Raw genomic sequence first — 15,892 nt, 5'->3', positions numbered from 1 at the left:
TCTCAGCAATAAAGCAACACGAGGCACACATCGGTCCTAACGGTACATCTCTCCAGCGCACACTCAAATAGCCTCCAAACTAACACATTTCCAAAGTGGTGAGAAAAAAAAACTCACCCTTATCTGGCCATGACTTCAGAACGAGTCAGCTTGGCGGCAATGAATGGAACAAAGGAGAGATGCAGACCCTCCCTTTTCGTGACGCCATTTGTAGTGTCGAGTCAATGCTGGCAATTATTGCTGTAACAAAGGAGTCCGCTTAGGCTGTACTTTGATCATAAGGTTTTTTATTCATATCACAAGATTTCAGCATAAGTTACGGATGTCATGACCACCCGGAGAGCGGCGTCCCAGATTGCAATGGCTGCTCTAACCTCTTCTTCGTTTTTACCCAGTACAGTGGGGAGAACAAGTATTTGATACACTGCTGATTTTGCAGGTTTTCCCACTTACAAAGCATGTAGAGGTCTATAATTTTTATCATAGGTACACTTCAACTGTGAGAGACGGAATCTAAAAAATCCAGAAAATCACATTGTATGATTTTTAAGTAATTAATTTGCATTTTATTGCATGACATAAGTATTTGATCACCTACCAACCAGTAAGAATTCCGGCTCTCACAGACCTGTTCGTTTTTCTTTAAGAAGCCCTCCTGTTCTCCACTCATTACCTGTATTAACTGCACCTGTTTGAACTCGTTACCTGTATAAAAGACACCTGTCCACACACTCAATCAAACAGACTCCAACCTCTCCACAATGGCCAAGACCAGAGAGCTGTGTAAGGACATCAGGGATAAAATTGTATACCTGCACAAGGCTGGGATGGGCTACAGGGCAATAGGCAAGCAGCTTGGTGAGAAGGCAACAACTGTTGGCGCAATTATTAGAAAATGGAAGAAGTTCAAGATGACGGTCAATCACCCTTGGTCTGGGGCTCCATGCAAGATCTCACCTCGTGGGGCATCAATGATCATGAGGAAGGTGAGGGATCAGCCCAGAACTACACGGCAGGACCTGGTCAATGACCTGAAGAGAGCTGGGACCACAGTCTCAAAGAAAACCATTAGTAACACACTACGCCGTCATGGATTAAAATCCTGCAGCACACGCAAGGTCCCCCTGCTCAAGCCAGCGCATGTCCAGGCCCGTCTGAAGTTTGCCAATGACCATCTGGATGATACAGAGGAGGAATGGGAGAAGGTCATGTGGTCTGATGAGACAAAAATAGAGCTTTATTGGTCTAAACTCCACTCGCCGTGTTTGGAGGAAGAAGAAGGATGAGTACAAGCCCAGGAACACCATCCCAACCGTGAAGCATGGAGGTGGAAACATCATTCTTTGGGAATGCTTTTCTGCAAAGGGGACAGGATGACTGCACCGTATTGAGGGGAGGATGGATGGGGCCATGTATCGCGAGATCTTGGCCAACAACCTCCTTCCCTCAGTAAGAGCATTGAAGATGGGTCGTGGCTGGGTCTTCCAGCATGACAACGACCCGAAACACACAGCCAGGGCAACTAAGGAGTGGCTCCGTAAGAAGCATCTCCAGGTCCTGGAGTGGCCTAGCCAGTCTCCAGACCTGAACAATAGAACATCTTTGGAGGGAGCTGAAAGTCCGTATTGCCCAGCGACAGCCCCGAAACCTGAAGGATCTGGAGAAGGTCTGTATGGAGAAGTGGGCCAAAATCCCTGCTGCAGTGTGTGCAAACCTGGTCAAGACCTACAGGAAACGTATGATCTCTGTAATTGCAAACAAAGGTTTCTGTACCAAATATTAAGTTCTGCTTTTCTGATGTATCAAATACTTATGTCATGCAATAAAATGCAAATTAATTACTTAAAAATCATACAATGTGATTTTCTGGATTTTTGTTTTAGATTCCGTCTCTCACAGTTGAAGTGTACCTATGATAAAAATTACAGACCTCTACATGCTTTGTAAGTAGGAAAACCTGCAAAATCGGCAGTGTATCAAATACTTGTTCTCCCCACTGTATATATAATCTTCCCAAGATATGGGTGGCTCCCTCTACTGTCCAATCCCCTGTCTACAACACACACTTCCTGTCTTTTGTATGTGGCGTCACACTAAAACATTCCCTCTGACACTAAATAAACATCCTCTCAGGTTCCACTTAAAAACATTAACAAAGTCATAATCTTAATACACCATGCTTCATTTTACGTCATTTAGCAGACGCTCTTATCCAGAGCGCCTTACAGTTAGTGAGTGCATACATTATTTTTTTAATACTGGCCCCCCATGGGAATTGAACCCTCAACCCTGGCATTGCAAACGCCTACATCCCTGCCGGCCATTCCCTCCCCTACCCTGGGCCAATTGTGCGCCGCCCCATGGGTCTCCCGGTCACGGCCAGCTACGACAGAGCCTGGATTCGAACCAGGATCTCTAGTGGCAGTGATGCAGTGCCTTAGACCACTGCGCCACTCGGGATCTTCAAACAGCTGAAAATACCATTTTGGTTTTGGAAAATATATTTCACAGCGGTTTCGATGGTACAACGATTCTTTACACCAGTGTTTCCCAACTCCGGTCCTCGAGTATTATCTCAGTACACATATTTGTTGTAGCCCTGGACAAAAACACCTGATTCAACTTGTCAAGGGCTTGATGGTTAGTTGACAAGTAGAATCAGCTGTGCTTGTCTGGGGCCACAACAAAAATATGTACTGTATGGGGTACTCGAGGACCGGAGTTAGGAACCACCGCTCACACTATACTTGCTTGTTTTGTCACATAAACTGAAATTAGGCGAACTATTAGAATTTTACCAACCAGGAAATAGCAGAGCGATTTCTGCATAGTGCCTCTATAAAGTTGGAAATTCAAACATTGCATATTGTAAAAATAATTTTCGATACAACAATATACTAATCAGCAACCAATTATTATTATTATTATTATTATTATTATTATTATTATTTTTTATATACAGCTGTCCTGTATAGGCTACCTGAGCCTGCATGATATGAGCCGTCCTCGCGCTCTCTCCAGCATGGATAGAAAGTTGTTGTGCGTTAAACCAGTCTATTAATGGCCTCAAAACACTAGCTTACTATGGATTGTTTCATTATGCAGTGTAGTGTAGTGTTGAGATAACGATGCTGAGATGCTGTGATGACAAGAAATTCGCTGACACTGTCCTCGATTATAATGGTTTATTACATCAAAGATTTCAGAGTCAATTTACAGACTCCTGCAGACATCTGGAGAACAACTGACCCAATCTCTAATATGTTATTTCTCTCCGTCCTTTGTTCCAACCATGGTATTTATAATATGTAACATAAGATGGCGTGATTTGAATAGACCAATCCCTGGCCTTCACATAACAGACTTCCTCTGTTTTAGGGGGCCCTTATAGTAATGCTTTCCAGATGCTTCCGCAAGCTGAGCCAACTTCCTCTAACACACCATTTGCAAACGTCAGCAAAATCATAAACTGCTTAAATACTACAGTAGCCTACGAACTATAGCTATATACAGTATTTAGCGGATATTAAGCTGCTATTTATAAACTTTTTATACAAATTACACATCAAATAGTCTAACAATGAGGAAAGAAGTAGTTGGCTTGAGGATACATTTAGCCACTATTTATTGTTGAACTACACAAATGGGCTGCAATCAAGGTAAATTAAATTAAATCCAACTTGAGAGACTCCCCTGGTCTTCTTAAATCCTCCTGAGACATTAATTGCCCTCAAGAACTGTTGTCTGCTAAAGATGATATTTTTGCATATTCCAATTTATTGGCTGTCCAGTATACAGACTACCTGTCTCAGAGCTTCATATAGGCCTACAGTTAATATCTTTCCGTAAAGTGTTGAAGCCGGCAATTAAGGAGAATGCGAGAGGCTCAATTAAAGATGTTGCAGAACTGCTGTATTTGAATCACCACTCCCTTCTGCCCAGTTTTCCTGATGTTGCTATGGCAATCAAGCTGTTTTAACCATCCCTCTAACTGTCGCTTCTGCGGAGAGATCGTTTTCTAAACTAAAACTCATAAAGAACTACATAACAATGAAGCATTATGCTCTCAGTCTGAAATGCGCTTTGAACACATAAGCTCCACTTATTGCACTGGCTCCATCGTAGCCTTGACCACAGCATTTGTTTACCGATGTCCTCTTACTTTCAGTCAGTTCAATTAGGCCTATTTATTTTTCAAAGCCTGAGGCACTTTGATCAGTCACATTCTTGAAGCCCAAGAAACAAATACTTAGCTTCATAGTAGGCTACATATAGAAATTAAAAAGGTTTCTAAATTATTTCTTGGAGGGTTACTGTCAAAATGATTTATAATTCACTTTATTTTTTTAAACATAGACATCGATGACAGGCGTATGGGCCCCCACAGGGGTGTCCCGTACGCCATTCACGAACACACACAAAGAGATGCGCACAACACGCCTGTCTGTCTCTGTCCTTGAGCAGTGTGTGCAGACAGACGGATAAGTCCTCCTGGTATTGAGCTGTTGCTGCCTCTACTTCCGGTAGGGGGTAGCCTATTGAACAAACAGGACCCGTCTCCGAGTCTGGCCCGTTTGGGACTCAGAGCAGTAAAGACCCATCCCCCGATGCTACTGCTGCATCTCCATCTAATCTAGGCGCCACACCTGCCGCCAACGTTATCAATTGCGTATCATGGAAATACAGCAAGGACGCACATTTGCCTAGACCGGCGCCGAACATGAAGTCAAGGTAGGCTGTGGATAGCGGTGAATGAATGGATGAATGAATGGACGGGAGGTCTATTTGAGTAAAATTGTTACTACAACCTGGTGGTGCATTTAGAAGAACCATAGATGATAAAACATTTATGTTGAGACTAATGAGAAGGTATGAGAGGTCATCAAAGGACTAGGATTCTGAAAGTGTCTGTTTTGCGTTATTGCGAGCATCCACAGGTTGCAGCAGCAAAGAGGCGCATCGCCTCTCATAGTGGTGTGAGTTATATAACCCGTACCAGGAAGGTTATTGATAGGCCTATCAGTCCCCACACTGTTAGGCAAGTGTATGTTGTTGTTTCAATTTGTATCAGAAAGGACACAATACATTTGAGATGTTATTTACAGTGCATTCGGAAAGTATTCAGACCCCTTGACTTTTTCAACATTGTGTTACATTATAGCCTTATTCTAAAATGGATTAAATAAATAAAAATCCTCATGAATCTACACACAATACCCCATAATGACAAAGCAAAAACAGGTTTTTAGAAATGTTTGCAAATTTATTTAAAAAAACTAACAAACGGAAATATCACATTTCCATAAGTATTCAGACCCTTTACCTAGTACTTTGTTGAAGAACCTTTGGCAGTGAATACAGCCTCGAGTCTTCTTGGGTATGACGCTACAAGCTTGGAACACCTATATTTGGGGAGTTTCTCCCATTTTTCTCTGCAGATCCTCTCAAACTCAGGTTGGATGGGGAGTGTCGCTGCACAGCTATTTTCAGGTCTCTCCAGCGATGTTCGATCGGGTTAAAGTCCGGGCTCTGGCTGGGCCACTCAAGGACATTCAGAGACTTGTCCCGAAGCCACTCCTGCGTTGTCTTGGCTGTGTGCTTAGGGTCATTGTCCTGTTGGAAGGTGAACCTTCGCCCCAGTCTGAGGTCCTGAGCACTCTAGAGCAGGTTTTCATCAAGGATCTCTCTGTACTTTGCTCTGTTCATCTTTCCCTCGATCCTGGCTAGTCTCCCAGTCCCTGCAGCTGAAAAACATCCCCACAGCATGATGCTGCCACCACCATGCTTCACCATCGGGATGGTGCCAGGTTTCCTCCAGACATGACGCTTGGCATTCAAGCCAAAGAGTTCAATCTTGGTTTCATCAGACCAGAGAATCTTGTTTCTCATGGTCTGTGAGTCTTTAGGTGCCTTTTGGCAAACTCCAAGTGGGCTGTCATGTGCCTTTTACTGAGGAGTGGCTTCCGTCTGGCCACTCTACCATAAAGGCCTGATTGGTGGAGTGCTGCAGAGATGGTTGTCCTTCTGGAAGGTTCTCCCATCTCCACAGAGAACTCTGGAGCTCTGTCAGAGGGACCATTGGGTTCTTGGTCACCTCCCTGACCAAGGCCCTTCTCCCCCGATTGCTCAGTTTGGCTGGGCGGCCAGCTCTAGGAAGAGTCTTGGTGGTTCCAAACTTCTTCCATTTAAGAATGATGGAGGCAACTGAGTTCTTGGGGACCTTCAATGCTGCAGAATTTTTTTGGTACCCTTCCCCAGATCTGTGACTCGACACAATCCTGTCTCGGAGCTCTACAAACCTTTCCTTCGACCTCATGGCTTGGTTTTTGCTCTGACATGCACTGTCAACTGTGAGACCTTATATAGACAGGTGTGTGCCTTTCCAAATCATGTCCAATCAATTGAATTTACCACAGGTGGACTCCAATCAAGTTGTAGAAACATCTCAAGGATGATCACGGGGGGCCAGTATGGAAAATGTATGCACTCACTAACTGTAAGTTGCTCTGGATAAGAGCGTCTGCTAAATGACTAAAATGTTTTTTTTAAATGTAAATGATCAATGGAAACAGGATGCACCTGAGCTCAATTTCGAGTCTCATAGCATAGGGTCTGAATACTTGTGTAAATAAGGTATTTCTGTTTTTTTAAATATATATATATATATATATATTTGCTAACATTTCTACAAACCTGTTTTTGCTTTGTCATTATGGGGCATTGTGTGTAGATTGATGAGGAAAACATTTAATTTAATCCATTTTAGAATAAGGCTGTAACGTAACAAAATGTGGAAAAAGGGAAGGGGTCTGAATACTTTCCGAATGCACTGTATCTGTGTTCATATGATATTTGTTCAATATAAATAAGGCTTTACAAGTGGAATGTGCATGTTTGTGTGGGTAGATGGATACTAGGATACTAAAGTCCTCTATGAATGTATGATCTTCACTCTCTCATGTCTGTGTGGCTTCTAAAGTGAAGAGTGAGTGTGTGATCTCACATAGTGTGTGTATGTGTGTGTGTGTGTTTGTATTCATGGATTCACATTTGCGTATGTGATCTCTTACAATAATAGTGTGTGTGTTTCCAGACGGGGGCCAAAATGAGCGATGACTACGAGGCATCAGTCACCCCCAGCTGGCTGACCGCTGACTCCACTGCCTGGTCCAGCAGCGGAGACGGATTCACGGAAAACGCCACCTATCCGCCTATGGACTCCTTCCCCCCGATGTCCCCTCTCCTGGTCAGTCCCTGGGACATCTTGCTGTGCTCCTCAGGGACCCTCATCGCCTGTGAGAATGCCCTGGGGGTGCTGGTGATCTGGCAGAACCCGGCTCTCCAAGCCCCCATGTTCCTGCTGATCGGCAGCCTGGCCCTGGCTGACCTCCTGGCTGGTCTGGGCCTGGTGCTCCACTTCACCTTGGCCTACCTGCTGAGGTCTGACTCGGCCCAGCTGTTGACTGTGGGTCTGGTGATGGCCTCCTTCTCAGCCTCTGTCTTCAGCCTGCTGGCCATCACCATAGACCGCTACCTGTCGCTCTACTACGCCCTGACCTACAACTCAGAGCGCACCGCCGCCTTTACCTGCACCATGCCGTTCCTCCTCTGGGGCCTGTCCCTCTGTCTGGGCCTACTTCCCGTCACAGGGGTGAACTGCCTGGCGGAGGAGTCGACGTGCAGCGTGGTGCGTCCCCTGACTAAGAACAATGTGGCGGTGCTGTCCGTATCCTTCCTCCTGCTGTTCGGCCTCATGCTGCAGCTGTACATGCAGATCTGTAAGATCGTCATGCACCACGCCCACCAGATCGCCCTGCAGAATCACTTCCTGTCCGCCTCGCCCCACTACGTCACCACCAGGAAGGGCGTGTCCACGCTGGCCATCATCCTGGGGACGTTCGCTGCCTGCTGGATGCCTTTCACCATCTACTCCCTCGTCGCCGACTACACGTACCCACCACTCTACACCTACGCCACCCTGGTGCCCGCCACCTACAACTCAGTCATCAACCCAGTGATCTACGCCTTCAGGAACCAGGAGATCCAGAAGGCTCTGTGGTTGGTGTGTTGTGGCTGTATACCGGCCAGCGTGGCCCACAGGGCCCGGACCCCTAGCCACGTTTGACCCAGACCCAGGCCCTGGGAGGGAAGGAGAGAGGTGCCCTGGGCAGAAGGAGGCAGGGAGACAGGCAGTCTAGGCTCAGGCTCCATGGCCCAATGGCTGGGCTGTATCCAGTGATGGATGGATGGATGGAGGCAGCAGAAGGAGAGGTGGAGGGATAAGTAGAGGTAGTGTCATATAGTATATGGCTCTGAGTAGTTCCACTCTGAACGTGCCTCGAAAGCTAAATAACCGCGAGAGGCTAAAAATAGCCCAGGTGCTCTGTGATCCGCGCGCCGTGCGTCCTCCACAGACTCCATGCGAAGAAAAAAAGCAGAGGCAGAGAGAGGGCGCCTATCTTCCCCTTCCTTCCATCCATCTTTCTTTCTCTCTCTTCATCTCTCCTATTTGGCTTTAAAGCCCCCACCCTTGAGCTTGTGAGAATGTAGGCTATTATGATGTTCTGCTTGCTTTACATTCTGAGAGGTGACAACAGCCTCAAGAAGGAAAGTCCCCTGATACCCGTTGCACGTGCCATTAACCCTCCAAATGCCTTTTTATTATGGTAAGGCCTGGCTTTGATCGTTTTGATATCTCCGTTTTATCCCTCCACTTCTTCATACATAAACAAGTCAAGTAATCATACCTAATTCATTGGGCAATGAGACACGTTGAGTAGGCAGGCTGACTGCTCTTGAATGTAGAGGAGTGTGAAATGTTCCCTCTGTGAATCGAGCTGGTTGTTCAAGCGAGTCGGTTTGCAGATAGACCGGAGTTGTTGGAACTTAATGTATTTTTCTATTCATTTGATCTCTTACCCTGTCCATTAGGTTATGGAAACGCCTGATCCTCACCCCAACCTTCAACCTGCATGTTGCATAGGTGTCAGAAAACGGCGACAGTGAAATGCGGTAGGCGAAGTCATACGCAGGACACGGAGCTACTGGAAACTGTACTTTTAATAAAAGTCGCCAGTGAAATACACAGTCTCCAAACAACGGAGAAAATGAACGACCTGTACACTGTCGATGACACAAACAATAACACACAACACACAATGCACGACAGAGGGTTAAATAGGGAATACAATACAACATAATGGGGAACAGGTGTACACAATCAGACACAACAAGTCAAACACCGAAACATAGATCGGTGGCAGCTAGTACTCCGGGGACGACGAACGCCGAAGCCTGCCCGAGCAGGGAGGAGGAGCAGCCTCGGCTGAATCCGTGACAGTACCCCCCCCTTGATGCGCGGCTCCAGCCGTGCGCCGACCCCGGCCTCGGGGACGGCCAGGAGGACGCGGAGCAGGGCGAGTCGGATGACTCCGGTGGAAGTCCCTCAACAAGGAGGGATCTAGAATGTCCCTCCTGGGGACCCAGCACCGTTCCTCCGGACCGTACCCCTCCCACTCCACGAGATACTGCAGGCCCCCCGTCCGACGCCTCGAATCAAAGATGGACCGGACTGAGTACGCCGGAGCCCCCTCGATGTCCAGCGGGGGCGGAGGAGCCTCTCGTACCTCATTCTCCTGGAGTGGACCAGCTACCACCGGCCTGAGGAGAGACACATGGAACGAGGGGTTAATGCGATAATACCTGGGAAGTTGTAACCTATAACATACCTCGTTCAATCTCCTCAGGACTTTAAAGGGCCCCACAAACCGCCGACCCAGCTTCCGACAGGGCAGGCGAAGGGGGAGGTTTCGGGTCGAGAGCCAGACACGGTCTCCTGGTGCATACACCTCCTGGTGCATTCCCCTGGCAGGGGAATGAGGCGGCAGGCTTTGGAAAACCGATCCACAACGACCAATATAGTAGTGTTTCCCTGAGAGGGGGGAAGGTCCGTCACAAAATCCACCGATAGGTGAGACCACGGCCGTTGTGGAACGGGTAGGGGTTGTAACTTCCCCATGGGCAGGTGTCTAGGCGCCTTACACTGGGCGCACACCGAGCAGGAGGAAACATAAACCCTCACGTCCTTGGCTAAGGTTGGCCACCAGTATTTCTCACTAAGGCAGTGCACTGTCCGACCAATACCTGGATGACCAGAGGAGGGTGACGTGTGAGCCCAGTATATCAACCGGTCGCGAACCTCGAGCGGCACGTACCTCCGACCCTCTGGACACTGTGGAGGAGTAGGGTCGGAACGTAACGCCCGCTCGATTTCCGCATCCACCTCCCACACCACCGGTGCCACTAAACACGACTCCGGGAGTATGGGAGTGGGCTCAATTGACCTCTCCTCGGTGTCATATAGTCGGGACAGGGCATCTGCCTTAGCGTTCTGGGACCCTGGTATATATGTGAGCTTAAATACAAAGCGGGAAAGGAACATCGACCACCTTGCCTGGCGAGGATTCAACCTCCTCGCTGCCCGGATGTACTCCAGGTTACGATGGTCAGTCAGAATGAGAAAAGGGTGTTTAGCCCCTTCAAGCCAATGTCTCCACACCTTCAGGGCCTGAACCACAGCCAGCAGCTCCCTATCCCCCACGTCATAATTGCGCTCCGCCGGACTGAGCTTCTTAGAATAGAAAGCACAGGGGTGGAGTTTAGGTGGCGTACCCGAGCGCTGAGACAGCACAGCGCCTGTCCCAGCCTCGGAAGCGTCCACCTCCACCTGGAATGCCAAAGAGGGATCTGGATGCGCCAGCACTAAATGCTGTCTTCCACTCATCTCCCTCCCTAATGCGCACCAGATTGTACGCGCTCCTGAGATCTAATTTTGTGAAGAATCGCACCCCGTGTAATGACTCCGTCATGCTAGCAATCAGAGGAAGAGGATAGCTGTATTTGATGGTGATCTGATTTAGACCACGGTAATCAATACACGGGCGTATACCCCCATCCTTCTTCTTCACAAAAAAGAAACTCAAGGAAGCAGGGGAAGTAGACGGCCGTATGTAACCCTGTCTCAAAGATTCGGTGACGTAGGTTTCCATAGCGGCCGTCTCCTCCTGAGATAGAGGATACACGTGACTACGTGGAAGCGCAGCGCCTACCTGGAGGTCTATCGCACAATCTCCCTGACGATGAGGTGGTAATTGAGTCGCCTTCCTCTTACTGAAGGCGAGAGCCAAATCGGCGTACTCAGGTGGAATATGCAAGGTGGGAACTTGGTTCGGGCTTTCCACCGTCGTTGCCCCTACGGAAACGCCTAAACACCGCCCAGTACACTGATCAGACCATCCCTGGAGAGCTCTCTGCTGCCATGAAATGTTGGGGTCATGAGCGGTTAACCAGGGAAGCCCCAACACCACGGGAAATGCAGGAGAATCAATCAAATATAACCGTACTATCTCCTCATGACCCTCCTGCGTTCTCATCCGGACAGGCGCCGTGACCTCCCTGATCAACGCAGACCCCAACGGGCGGCTATCTAGGGCATGAATGGGGAAGGGCACATCAACAGGCACGGTAGGAATCCCTAACTTATAGGTGAATTGACGATCAATTAAATTCCCAACTGCGCCTGAATCGACTAGCGCCTTATGCTGGGAGTGAGGGGAAACCTCGGGAAACACCACTTTAGTACACATATGATCAGCAGAGAGCTCTGGGTGAGTTGGGTGCCTACTCACCGGGAAAGACTCATCAGTGCGTCACCCACTGCCTCGATTCCTAGGAGACCTTCCCCAGCACCGACCAGCAGTGTGTCCTCTGCGGCCACAGTTGGTGCAGGGGACAGCCTCCCTCCTGGTCTCCCTACTAGTCTCCCTAGCACCAGCACCCCCGAGCTCCATAGGGGTCGGCTCGGAAGTGCTGGGGGATGGAATGGACGGCCCCGAATCCGGACGTCCGCGGCTAGCCAACAGGGTATCCAGGTGAATCGAAATGTCCACCAGTTGGTCAAAGCTGAGGTTGGTGTCCCTGAAGGCTAATTCCCGACGCACGTCCTCCCTCAGGCTGCATCTGACGTGGTCGATGAGGGCCCTCTCATTCCATCCCGAGTTGGCGGCTAGCGTCCGGAAGTCCAGCGCAAACTCCTGCGCGCTCCTCCTCCCCTGTCTAAGGTGGAATAGACGCTCACCCGCCGCTTTACCCTCTGGGGGATGATCGAATACAGCCCAGAAGCGGCGGGTGAACTCCGCATAGCTGACCGTAGCTGCGTCTATCCCACCCCATTCGGCGTTGGCCCACTCCAGCGCCTTGCCGGACAGACAGGAGATGAGGGCGGACACGCTCTCGTATCCCGAGGGCGCCGGGTGAATGGTGGTGAGGTAGAGTTCCACCTGGAGTAGGAACCCCTGACACCCGGCCGCGGTGCCATCATAAGCCCTCGGGAGCGAGAGCCGAATCCCACTGGACTCCGGAGATGGACCGATGGGTATGGCTGATGGTGGTTGCATCGTAGGAGGAGGTGTGGGCAAACCTCCCCTCTCCCACCGCCTCAAAGTGTCCATCACTTCATGCATGGTGGTACCCAGGTGCTGGATCCTGGCCTCTTGGAGGATAATGCGCTCCTCCAGTGATCCCCTAGGCACAACTGATCCTGCTGACTCCATGGTGGTGTGTTATTCTGTCAGAAAACGGCGACAGTGAAATGCGGTAGGCGAAGTCATACGCAGGACACGGAGCTACTGGAAACCGTACTTTTAATAAAAGTCGCCAGTGAAATACACAGTCTCCAAACAACGGAGAAAATGAACGACCTGTACACTGTCGATGACACAAACAATAACACACAACACACAATGCACGACAGAGGGTTAAATAGGGAATACAATACAACATAATGGGGAACAGGTGTACACAATCAGACACAACAAGTCAAACACCGAAACATAGATCGGTGGCAGCTAGTACTCCGGGGACGACGAACGCCGAAGCCTGCCCGAGCAGGGAGGAGGAGCAGCCTCGGCTGAATCCGTGACAGTACCCCCCCCCTTGACGCGCGGCCCCAGCCGTGCGCCGACCCCGACCTCGGCCAGGATGACGCGGAGAAGGGCGAGTCAGATGACTCCGGTGGAAGTCCCTCAACAAGGAGGGATCTAGAATGTCCCTCCTGGGGACCCAGCACCATTCCTCCGGACCGTACCCCTCCCACTCCACGAGATACTGCAGGCCCCCCGTCCGACGCCTCGAATCCAAGATGGACCGGACTGAGTACGCCGGAGCCCCCTCGATGTCCAGCGGGGGCGGAGGAGCCTCTCATACCTCATTCTCCTGGAGTGGACCAGCTACCACCGGCCTGAGGAGTGACACATGGAACGAGGGGTTAATGCGATAATACCTGGGCAGTTGTAACCTATAACATACCACGTTCAATCTCCTCAGGACTTTAAAGGGCCCCACAAACCGCCGACCCAGCTTCCGGCAGGGCAGGCGAAGGAGCAGGTTTCGGGTCGAGAGCCAGACCCGGTCTCCTGGTGCATACACCGGAGCCTCACTGCGGTGGCGATCGGCGCTCGCCTTTTGCCGCCTGATGGCACGCTGCAAATGGACGTGCGCAGCATTCCACGTCTCCTCCGAGCGCCGAAACCACTCGTCCACCGCAGGGGCCTCGATCTGGCTCTGATGCCAAGGTGCCAGAACCGGCTGGTAACCTAACACACACTGGAAAGGTGTCAGGTTAGTAGATGAATGACGGAGGGAGTTCTGGGCTATCTCTGCCCAGGGAATATATCCCGACCACTCCCCCTGCCGGTCCTGGCAATATGACCTCAGAAACCTACCCACATCCTGGTTAACTTTCTCCACCTGCCCATTACTTTCGGGGTGAAAACCTGAGGTAAGGCTAATCGAGACCCCCAGACGTTCCATAAATGCCCTCCAGACCCTAGAGGTGAACTGGGGACCCCGATCAGACACTATATCCTCAGGCACCCCATAGTGCCGGAAGACGTGTGTAAACAGGGCCTCAGCAGTTTGTAGGGCAGTAGGGAGACCTGGCAGGGGAATGAGGCGGCAGGCTTTGGAAAACCGATCCAAAACGACCAATATAGTAGTGTTTCCCTGAGAGGGGGGAAGGTCCGTCACAAAATCCACCGATAGGTGAGACCACGGCCGTTGTGGAACGGGTAGGGGTTGTAACTTCCCCCTGGGCAGGTGTCTAGGCGCCTTACACTGGGCGCACACCGAGCAGGAGGAAACATAAACCCTCACGTCCTTGGCTAAGGTTGGCCACCAGTATTTCTCACTAAGGCAGTGCACTGTCCGACCAATACCCAGATGACCAGAGGAGGGTGACGTGTGAGCCCAGTATATCAACTGGTCGCGAACCTCGAGCGGCACGTACCTCCGACCCTCTGGACACTCTGGAGGAGTAGGGTCGGTACGTAACGCCCGCTCGATTTCCGCATCCACCTCCCACACCACCGGTGCCACTAAACACGACTCCGGGAGTATGGGAGTGGGCTCAATGGACCTCTCCTCGGTGTCATATAGTCGGGACAGGGCATCTGCCTTAGCGTTCTGGGACCCTGGTATATATGTGAGCTTAAATACAAAGCGGGAAAGGAACATCGACCACCTTGCCTGGCGAGGATTCAACCTCCTCGCTGCCCGGATGTACTCCAGGTTACGATGGTCAGTCAGAATGAGAAAAGGGTGTTTAGCCCCTTCAAGCCAATGTCTCCACACCTTCAGGGCCTGAACCACAGCCAGCAGCTCCCTATCCCCCACGTCATAATTGCGCTCCGCCGGACTGAGCTTCTTAGAATAGAAAGCACAGGGGTGGAGTTTAGGTGGCGTACCCGAGCGCTGAGACAGCACAGCGCCGATCCCAGCCTCGGAAGCGTCCACCTCCACCTGGAATGCCAAAGAGGGATCCGGATGCACCAGCACCATAGCCGAGGTAAGCAGGTCCTTCAAGCGTTTAAACGCCATATCAGCCTCAGCTGACCACTGCAGGCGCACCGGACCACCCTTTAGCAGAGAGGTAATGGGAGCCGCTACCTGTCCAAAGCCCCGGATAAACCTCCGGTAATAATTGGCAAAACCCAAAAAGCGCTGCACTTCCTTTACCGTGGTCGGGGTCTGTCAATTACGCACGGCAGAAACGCGGTCAACCTCCATCTCAACCCCTGACGCGGACAACCGATGTCCCAGGAAGGAGATGGACTCCTGGAAGAACAGACTTTCTCCGCCTTCGCATACAGGTCATGTTCCAACAGTCTACCAAGCACTCGACGCACCAGGGACACATGCTCGGCTCGTGTAGCGGAATATATTAGGATGTCATCAATATATACCACAACACCCTGTCCATGCAAGTCCCGAAAAATCTCGTCCACAAATGATTGGAAGACTGAAGGAGCATTCATTAACCCGTATGGCATGACGAGATACTCATAGTGACCCGAGGTGGTACTAAATGCTGTCTTCCACTCATCTCCCTCCCTAATGCGCACCAGATTGTACACGCTCCTGAGATCTAATTTTGTGAAGAATCGCACCCAGTGTAATGACTCCGTCATGCTAGCAATCAGAGGAAGAGGATAGCTGTATTTGATGGTGATCTGATTTAGACTACGGTAATCAATACACGGGTGTAAACCCCCATCCTTCTTCTTCACAAAAAAGAAACTTGAGGAAGCAGGGGAAGTAGACGGCCGTATGTAACCCTGTCTCAAAGATTCGGTGACGTAGGTTTCCATAGCGGCCGTCTCCTCCTGAGATAGAGGATACACGTGACTACGTGGAAGCGCAGCGCCTACCTGGAGGTCTATCGCACAATCTCCCTGACGATGAGGTGGTAATTGAGTCGCCTTCCTCTTACTGAAGGCGAGAGCCAAATCGGCGTACTCAGGTGGAATATGCAAGGCGGGAACTTGGTTCGGGCTTT

At 50.1% G+C, this 15,892-nt stretch overlaps 1 pseudogene across 1 annotated transcript; it reads left to right on the top strand.

Moving 5' to 3' along the window:
• The first annotated feature begins 4,607 nt into the window (after positions 1 to 4,607).
• Positions 4,608 to 8,125, top strand: LOC311100130 (G-protein coupled receptor 12-like; annotated as a pseudogene). Its single transcript has 2 exons — positions 4,608 to 4,711; positions 7,079 to 8,125. The product of its transcript is annotated as a G-protein coupled receptor 12-like (transcript).
• The last annotated feature ends 7,767 nt before the right edge of the window (positions 8,126 to 15,892 follow it).

This window comes from Coregonus lavaretus (genome assembly GCF_964263955.1).
Source record: "Coregonus lavaretus genome assembly, chromosome: 2".
Lineage (NCBI taxonomy): Eukaryota > Metazoa > Chordata > Actinopteri > Salmoniformes > Salmonidae > Coregonus > Coregonus lavaretus.
The sequence above is the reverse complement of the archived record's forward strand: the minus strand, read 5'-3'. Positions and strand labels throughout refer to the sequence as shown.